The 9,231-nt window shown below is 40.6% G+C and overlaps 1 protein-coding gene across 1 annotated transcript in view; it reads left to right on the top strand.

Moving 5' to 3' along the window:
* Window positions 1-8,485: 8,485 nt before the first annotated feature.
* The window catches only part of LOC112557109 (carbohydrate sulfotransferase 11-like), a 48,319-nt gene continuing 47,573 nt past the window's right edge, over window positions 8,486-9,231 (top strand). Inside the window, exon 1 of the mRNA XM_025226748.1 lies at window positions 8,486-8,873. The gene's annotated coding sequence lies outside the window, so the exon portion shown is untranslated. The remainder of the gene's footprint in view (window positions 8,874-9,231) is intronic.

Genomic DNA, 9,231 nt, shown 5'->3' with positions numbered 1-9,231 from the left:
ACAGATATGACAAAGGAAGAGACTAGACTGTCTTCATCTGTTTCTCAAACTGTTTATGTCCTAGAGAGACAAACTGGCTCCGGTTTCAGCCAATGATGTTGACAGGCAACGAAAAGCGGATTTGTAGAAATGGAAGTGATAGATGATAGGAATTGAACAGAAAAACGAAGACAACTTTAGCAGAAAAACAACATAAGGTCACAGAATTATGCAATATCTCGCTGTGGGAATTATATTAGTGTCTGGCATGATATGGGCAGGTAACTCACTTCAAGTCCAAAGAATTAAATAGTTATTTTAACAGACTATTTCCAGTTGACACGTAGCAAGAGATAATTGGTCAACTCATTTTAGTCCGAAAGAAGAAAGCAATTATTTTAAAGGCAAACTACGCTTTAAAAAAAGTTGTTTTGTTCCTACCAGCTATATTTAGCTGTACTCCAGACTGCCAGGATAATAAGCCCGGTGGTAAAGAGCGAGGTTCAGGACACGAGAGACAGTTCAACTGTAATGCGACGCCATGATGCTTTCGTTTAAAAAAAAATTACCTTTTGAAATCCTAGAGACTCTACGACGATTTGTGTGCTGAGAACTCAAAACATTTCTCATTTAACACAAGGCCACCAGCCTTTGCACATGTGTCCTGAGAACGAAGCTCAGTGAGAAGAGACTCAAATTACAAAGGAATAATGGAGAAATAAAGAACACTTCTCACAATGAAAGCTGATTTACTGAAACATAAGAAAGACCAGCGCAAGAATGCTTATCCTAAGATAACAAGTAGAAAATCATGCTATTAAGCAGATAGGAAAGGACATCTGTACACGGTCACTTCATCCGCTGTCAACATTCACCTGATATACTGTAAACATTCACTGATATACCGGTACTTTGAATGTTTAAAGAATGTTTGTTTTTATGTTAACTCCAGGGTTCTACATCTTGAAAGTATGTGTGTTGACCTCAAAGTTATTCTATATGTTTAAAAAAAATTATTGAACCTGTTGACACCAAAGCTATATACTCGTACTATTGCCAACCACACATCAGCAACGACATCAACTGCTTTCTTGAGCTGTCGTCATCTCCGCATCACTCTGAACCTTCACGCGGTCGCTGTCATCTTCCTCGTTGTCCTATTTCCTCCAAGCCTGTTCTCCTGAGATCATCATTTCAGTTCCTAATGGCATCCTGTTGTATGCAGGTACATGAATGTATTCTTTTTCTTTTAATTAGTGATGTCTGTTCTGTCTTCTTTTCACGATAATCACTTCTCTCTCTTGTTAATGCAGTTTGAAAGAGATGACTTGTCGATGAGTCAGGTCGTCTCACAGAGCTTGCCATGAACACATCTAACAGCAAGGCAAGCAATGAGGACAACAGGCTATTGCCATTCCGAGGGGTCGTCAAGTGTCCTCAAGGTGTGGACTGTGGCACTGGTAGACTGCTGTGGAATAATTGTATTTGTCAGTCACGTGACAGCCGGCACTCGGGCTGCAGGAGGATGGCCGACTGCGTCACGTGGTGATGGAAAGCGCTCCTAACTTCGTGTTGCGCGGCCTTCCACATGATTCGATGAATCTTTTTACTTGCCGATCTCGATTAATTTCTCACAAGGGTTAAAATATAGTTCTGCAACACAATTGACAGAATGGATGATGAAGACGATGGTGACGACGACGATGATGATTGAATGCATCATTGATGAAAGAAAAAAAATAGAGAAAAATGAATTTAGATTATATTAAATAAATTCGTGAAATTCCTTTTCTTCCCCTGTCAAAGAGAAAGAGGTATTGGTTCCTTGGCCATTGTGCAAAGGGAGACTAATGTTAACGCGGATGAAACTGAATTCAAGAATTGTCTCTCCTTAAGCCCCTTGCACATACCTGACATTTTTTTCTTAATTCATTTTTTTTCTTTGTTGAATACTTGCTGTTCTCCTTCCTTCTTGCATAAATTCGTTATTTTTTTTTCTCTGTGTGTCTCGTCCTCTGTCTCTCCATCCTTTTTTCGAAAGATCTGCTGCTTATTTCACCCCACCCATAGATGTCGCACAGTTTGTTTCGCTGACACTGAAGTGTGTTATGTTTTGAAGATGGGGAGTGAGCGGAAGTGGAGATGGGACAAAGGCAGGTAGAATTACTATCCCATTGTGCGAATTCGAATTTCAAATGTTCTGACCCTACACCCCACCTCGTGGATGTCAGCCAACATTTACATCGGCATCCATGGAGTGCTCTACAGAAGGTTGCATACGAATGGCACAAAACTGGTCTCAGGGGCGGTTTCCTTTATTTAGTAACAGGACTTACATTGCAGCACTGCTTGCTTATCCCTTAACAACACATTCTTTGACCCACATTCCCTCTGACATTTATTTTTATCTTTGTTTGTTTATTTATTTATAGAGTGGCGCTTCACAACGACCTTTCTGGCAACTACAAACTGTATACACAACGAGGGTCCCGTAAGATCGTAATGGATCTGAACTACTCCTATCGACTACAGTAGTCGCAATGTCGTCGCAGTCGTAGTGTCGTAGCATTATTCCTCTGTTTGTGATGATGCTGGTGTCAACAAATCTTACTTGTATAAAAGTATGGCATACAGTTATGTCCAGTACATAACACTTGACACAAATATAAACAACGCGGCTTACACAACAACACAATCGCATCTCGACGCATTTCTACTTCTTTGAAGTTCTTTCCTTCATTGATTGATTGATTGATTGATTTTTGTGTGTGAGTGCCTGCATCTGTACTACGGAGATGGGCCCAGCAGCAGAGACATTCAGCCTACACCACGTTTGCAGTGCTGGGCAGAGCTGTGGAAACGTCACGTTTGTATTGCACAAGGCACGTGATCTTTTCAGCCAATGGTGGCGTTCTATTGCTTCAGCTTGTTTTTGTTTTGTGGGAATTACAAAATTGCCTGCTGGTGGTGATCATAGTTCAGAGAAGTTGTTGCACTTTGCAAGGGGAAAGTTTTTAATGAACTGTTTCGTCTTACCTGCTGAAACATTTATTTTGGATGACATTGTGATAAAAGAAATTATTTTTTCTTGTCATTATTTTGAGTTATTTCTCGAATTCTTTCATGAATGCTCATTGACTAATTACAGTGTGGTACCAAGGTACTGAGGTAAATTTGCAGAAAAGTTGCTGTAGAGATTGGTAGTGCTGGGAACGATGACTTGAGCAATATGAGTGGAGCTGAGCAAGCAGATGGGAGTGGGGCATGACATTAATCAACTGCTTTTAATGAATATTTTATTTTTTGAATCAGTTAAATTAAGCTCCAGGTGATTTGAAGTCATGTCTTAACTAAATTTGAAATTCCATCCCGTTTCGACTATGCACTTTGGCTGAACGGAGAGTCGACTGCTGGTCCCCCATAAATCAGATTTTTTTTTCACACGGACCCTGAAAGCCCAGAGAGAATGTTTTCCCTCAACGTAATTGCAACAACGGATGTATTACAGGTTGTATGCATCGCTCGTTAAACGGGAGCCAGCCAGTGGGAGGCAGAGATAATGTACCGCGAACAAGTCTACGTGCTGTCAACAGCATACAATTCACACAACCACACAGAAATGTGTAATTGAAGAAGATGTGAGACATTCAATCTACCAAAAAATAAATCAGGATTCGTTTTTTGCCAGCAGAGTGTGGGTCTAGGAGAGAACAAGTTGAGAAAGAAAAGGACAAGTCGCCCAATTTTGCAGAAGTAAAAAAAAAAAAACAAAACAGGGTCCTGTTACAAATTGAAGGGAACGACTCACAGTATACATAAAGGAGCAAACTAACCTACAGACAGTTTTTTGGCTTCCTGGTGTGCGCCTTCTAACTTTACTCTTTTCACCGAGTTGGGTAAAACATGCGAATATCATCATTTATTTTATCTTTACAGCCGTAAACCCAAACCCTGGCATGGACTACTAAATGTACTCATTTAAGGAGGTAAAATATAAAAATACACAAAAATCCAAAACAAACAAAACTAAGAAACACATCTTAAAATAAATTTATGATGAGAGTTGAACCTATAACTTATGAATAAGTGGCTTAGTTACAGAACACATTTCTTATTTTAACTGTAAACAGATCATCCAGGCGACTCTACTGCCACTACCCAGTCGACCCCTACTTATATAGAGTACTGGCCACACTCTGGAGTCTAGACAGTAGATAATCTTTTTCAAAAATACCATAATAATGCACACAAGAACATTATGTGCTAGAATATAGCATGCAAATAACAATTTAATACTATTTTGTTGTTAGATGACAAATTCAAATCACTTTCATCTAATTTTTTAAACCGCTGATTTGAGTTGTAATTTTGTCAGTAATCCTTTCAATCTCTTCAATAATTCTGGTAATAGCGATTTCTTGAAATCAGAGGTTTATATGCATAAACCACTAATATCAATCTTAAAAACTGTTTTGAGGAAGCAAATTTAGAAGTATTTTATGAACCTGCTCGTAAGCCGTAAACAGACATTGCATTGTAGCTAAAGACCTAAAATATATTTCACATTCGAAAGATGCAGAGAATTCTAAATTTGGAGGGGAAAAACACTTCCGTATCTAAGGCGAGATTTTTGAAAAAAAAAAAAAAACAGTCTCTAAACTCGCTTCTGAAGAACAGTTTTCAGTTTTAGAAACGTGTTGTGCAAATGGCCCCATTCAATAGTTTTATATTTCCAACTCAGTAGATAAGGAAAAGTTGCCTTTCATACGATCACGACCAGAAAAAAAAACTGTCCACAGCGTCTTAAATGACATGTTGAGATTCAATGATTACGAGATGACAAACTACACATAAATATACTGCTCAAAACAGTGGAAGGCCAGTGGTATGGTCAACCACTGTTTCGTGCCAATCAACACACAGACAATAACATTGAGTCAAAGCATTATTTATGCAAAAAGTAAGTACTATCAGCCAATGCCATTGAAATAAATCCTTTTAGCAACAAGAATTTGAGACTGGGCTGACATAAGTCATGGTTTCAAAATTAAGAAATCACCGAGCATTTCTGTCCCCGAGCCAGTTGCGAACCGTCGGGTCTCTGTGGATGTTGCAACTGCACGCATTTCTTGTGGGTGTCATGTCCTTTTTCGCTTGACTGCTGTACTGAGCATGAAAAGACCAAACTAGATTGTCATCACATTCGCGTTGATTGTTCACTCACACAACAAATTCACTAAAAACTATTTTGAAGAACTTGCTTGCTGTTGGTACCAAACACGATTAACAAAGATGTAGAAAAGATGAAGAAGGCCTTCTACATTGTTTTGAGCAGTATACGAAAAAAGATTCTACGAGATATTTTTTTAAAAAGTGAAGGTGGAAATTTTGTTTGTCGTCATGCTCTATATGGCTTAACGATATCAGCAAAGAGATCCAGGCGACTTCAGCAAGGCAAGGGTCAAGGGTTACGATCTCGATGCACATTTCTCACGATACGCCGAGAGCGACATGGTAATCTCCCCTAAAGCACTTCCTAGCGGCAATGACGTCCTGCAGAGAAGGAATGCCTCCCTCTTTCTTCCCTTTGCACGCCCTTCCCTCTTTCCCCCAGTCCCCTCCATTCTACAACATCTGACAGTTGGCAATGTCGCCGTGACCCAGTGCTGGCAGCTTACATTTCTCGACCTGCCGCTTACCTGGCAGCGATAAGTCTAATACGGCGACTACATTGATTGGGCGGCAACACAAGATGTAGAGTGGTTCATCGGGCCTAGAGCGTCCAACCTTTGTTACAATTATAGTCATTCATGTGGCACGACGATTGACTGCAAGCATTAGAGCTACCTTAACGTAACGTTTGCATTGCATAGAGAGAAAGAATTTCAGTTCAAACTCACAAAATAAATGTATCCTCATTTCAGTGCGATCAGCTATCTAAATAGAAACTGTGCCATCGATCCTTCAGAAATAAAAATAAATAAATGCTCTTATTACATTTATTATCAGCCGTGAAAAAGACTTCTTTCATGCATGGCAGTAACTCTCTTTCGCTATTAGCAAAAAAAGAAACAAACAAACAAGCAAGCAAACAAATAAAGGAACAAACAAGCAACCAAACAAACAAACAAGCAAGCAAGCAAGCTAGCAAACAAGCAAGCTAACAAATAAGCAAACAAACAAACAAGCAACCAAACAAACAAGCAAACAAACAAGAAAAACAAACAAACAAGCAAGCAAGCAAACGAGCAAACAAACAAGCAAACAAGCAAACAAACAAACAAGCAAACAAACAAACAAACAAACAAACAAGCAAACAAACAAACAAGCAAACAAACAAACAAGCAAACAAACAAACAAACAAACAAATATCTCAGTCAGTGTGTCAACGTCCTAGTGGCGGCTCTAATGGCCGAGCTCCCCACAAAGTCATTTCTCCTGTCGTCGCTGCAGTCGCTGTTTGACGTCCACTTCATCATCATTCAAGTCATTCAAACTGTGATCTCGACTACCAAGGAGACGGTTTCTATTCACTGCAGCAGACGAGTCGCTGAGGCCACTCGCCATGTCTGTCACTCTAATGTACCCCGACACACTCTCCTGCTTGAATCTAACAACATCTTAGTATACGCAGAGTAAACAAACAAACATCCCAGCGCCTTCCTGTGGGAAATGTTTGAAGTAAACCAGCCTTGAAAGTTTAGGCAAAGCGTGAAATTTCAGAAGAGTCACATGTCAAGAATAACAGCAGCGGCTCAAAATAAACCAGTGCGGGTGGAAAAGAGAGGGAGGGTAGCCCATGCACCTACCCCAGTAAATAAAGATGGCGCAAACGCCTGCACATGTCACTGCAGGTGTGCCACGTGTCGTTGCAAAGAAATCCAAGTGGGATATGAAGTTATCTCGAGTGGGGACTCAGCCTTGGTGACACTGGGGTGGCGGGTTGGGAGGAGGAGGAGGAAAAAAAACTGTCGTTATCGCATACAGCAACGTCGCCTGGCAACGGGCCTCCTGCTTGACTGCACTGCGGTCACGTGTTCTGCCACTTTAACACGTTTAACGTGCGAGGACAGAGAAACCTGGACACCTGGCACTGTACATCCGTGTCACGGGTTGTTTTCTTAATCGGACTACCCTGTCTTCTCTGTTTGCACCCTTGTTTCTCTGTCTTTATGTTTCACTCACTCATGCACACACACGCGCGCGTGTTATTTTATCCTTTTTGCCTTCTTGTTCCTTCCCTCATTCCTTGTGTCGTTTTTCCCGTTTTCCTTTGCTTAGTTGATGTCTTTCCTTGAGTAGTGTTTACTTGTTCTCGGTTATTTATTTTTAAATGAACAAACGTTTCGAGTCCTCTCGAAAGATAGCGGTTTGAACTTCCGGTAACCTCGGCTTTTCGCCGACGTAAGGAAGGTGGGGTCCTCGGAACACCGTGTGGCCAGGGTACAGTTGTCGCACCTTCATGTTTGAATACGGCCTCTAGCAGTTTTGTAGAAATCCGACAGCTTTGCCCGCTAGAGTCTGTGTGTTTGCGCGCTAATTACTTCTAGTTTCATTTCTTTTACAGCCCCGTGAAATCAGTACAATTGGAATACCTGGTCGTGTTCTAATGATTTCAAAAGGCAACAAGAAAAGCCTCTTGACTCAAACATCATTCCTCGTCATCATTAAAGGTCTTGCTGGCCTTTGAAGCTTATTTCTCTCAAGGTCTAATCAGGACAAATGCACACACCGACACTAACACGATCCGGAACAAAGGAAGTTATTTTACATTTCCTTCAAGTTCTTTCGTCTAACTTTCCACTCAATCCCAATAACCAATCATAAAAAATTACACGCAGCTCACTTCCGCAAATATCTGACTTTAAAAAATCGTTTCGTGTCTAATAAAAAAATAATAATACGTTTGTTAGAATATATCATTATTTTACTTACTCGTGTGATATAAACTATTCCTGAAAAGTGTTTTGCATGTTTCCACAGAAGATTTGTTGATGACAGTTTAGTATTCCGTGAAAACTGCAAATTCTCAGGAAGATGATGCTTTTGTGCGCATATGTAAGACGGGGAGTCTGCAAATATAATTCTCAGTTCATGACCATTGTATTTTTTAACATGCTTCCTATTTTTAAACTAGTATAAACATCCCCACACCTCACCTTCGCACCTGACATTCATTGGCTGTAGTCTTGACCTCATTTTTCCTGCAAAATGTTGACATTGTGACAAATAATATTTTTAGTTTAGCTATTTTCAAAATTAATGAAATAATCTTATAGAAACGTGAGGTATTGTTTACCTGTGTGAAAGAGGAAGAAAAAAAAAACTGATCAGTGCTCATGTGCGACCACAAGGGTAAAAAAAAAAATTCCACAAGAATGTCTGAAAAAGTGCGTTTACCTTATGAAATGTACCTTGGGTACACTAGCAATGGAGGCTCGCAGGAGCACCTTTCTTTAAGCCGAGTGCTTTATCTAGAGAGCTCGGCAAGCACGCCAGTGGCCGGGTGTGAATGGAAGGAGGAGTTACTTGGGTGGAGACGCGATTAAAGTTTTCCCGTGGAAGTGTCTAGAACCGGGTACTTGCATGAATCACACGGGTGTACCCGGGTCCAGTACGAGGACATACTGGGTGTTGACGCTGTTCTGATCTGATAAACCTGCGAATAGTTTTTCCAGTGAGTAATACTTAAAAGTTGTGTGTCGAATTACGATCTGCTGTTACTAAACAAAATACTGAGTTTGGTTTATACAATTTCTACATTTTGATCGCCAACTCGTCGAGTGTAACGGCAGTACTCGGGTGTCCTTTTACTGGGGTGTCGAGCGAGGATGTTACCTGGAAATGTACTCCTAGCCTGACCGAGAGTAACTGTCGAGGCGTCTTGAGAACAGGTAGGTAGTTACCTGATATGACAGATGAGATATGTTGAGAGGGTCAATACGTAGAAGTTCTCTAACTGTGCATAGAAGGTCAAAGGGCGACCTACTGACACTGTCTAGTGGTTGTGATAATGGAAAAACACGGGGACGAGCCACTTGAAACATGTGATCTGCATGGATACCTTTTTTTTCTCACCCTCTATTCTATCCATTCCTGCCTTTCTCTGCCTCTCCTCAGTCTGTCTCATAAAATCTCTGCTCTGTCCCCCTTTTTCCCTTTTCTGGTCTCTCTCCCCCCCTACTCTCACTCTCTATACTATTCTTTCTGTCTCTCTGTTTTTAATGCATTTGTTTTGTGAAAGTGTAGTGT

This window comes from Pomacea canaliculata, linkage group LG2 (assembly GCF_003073045.1).
Source record: "Pomacea canaliculata isolate SZHN2017 linkage group LG2, ASM307304v1, whole genome shotgun sequence".
NCBI lineage: Eukaryota > Metazoa > Mollusca > Gastropoda > Architaenioglossa > Ampullariidae > Pomacea > Pomacea canaliculata.
The sequence above is the reverse complement of the archived record's forward strand: the minus strand, read 5'-3'. Positions and strand labels throughout refer to the sequence as shown.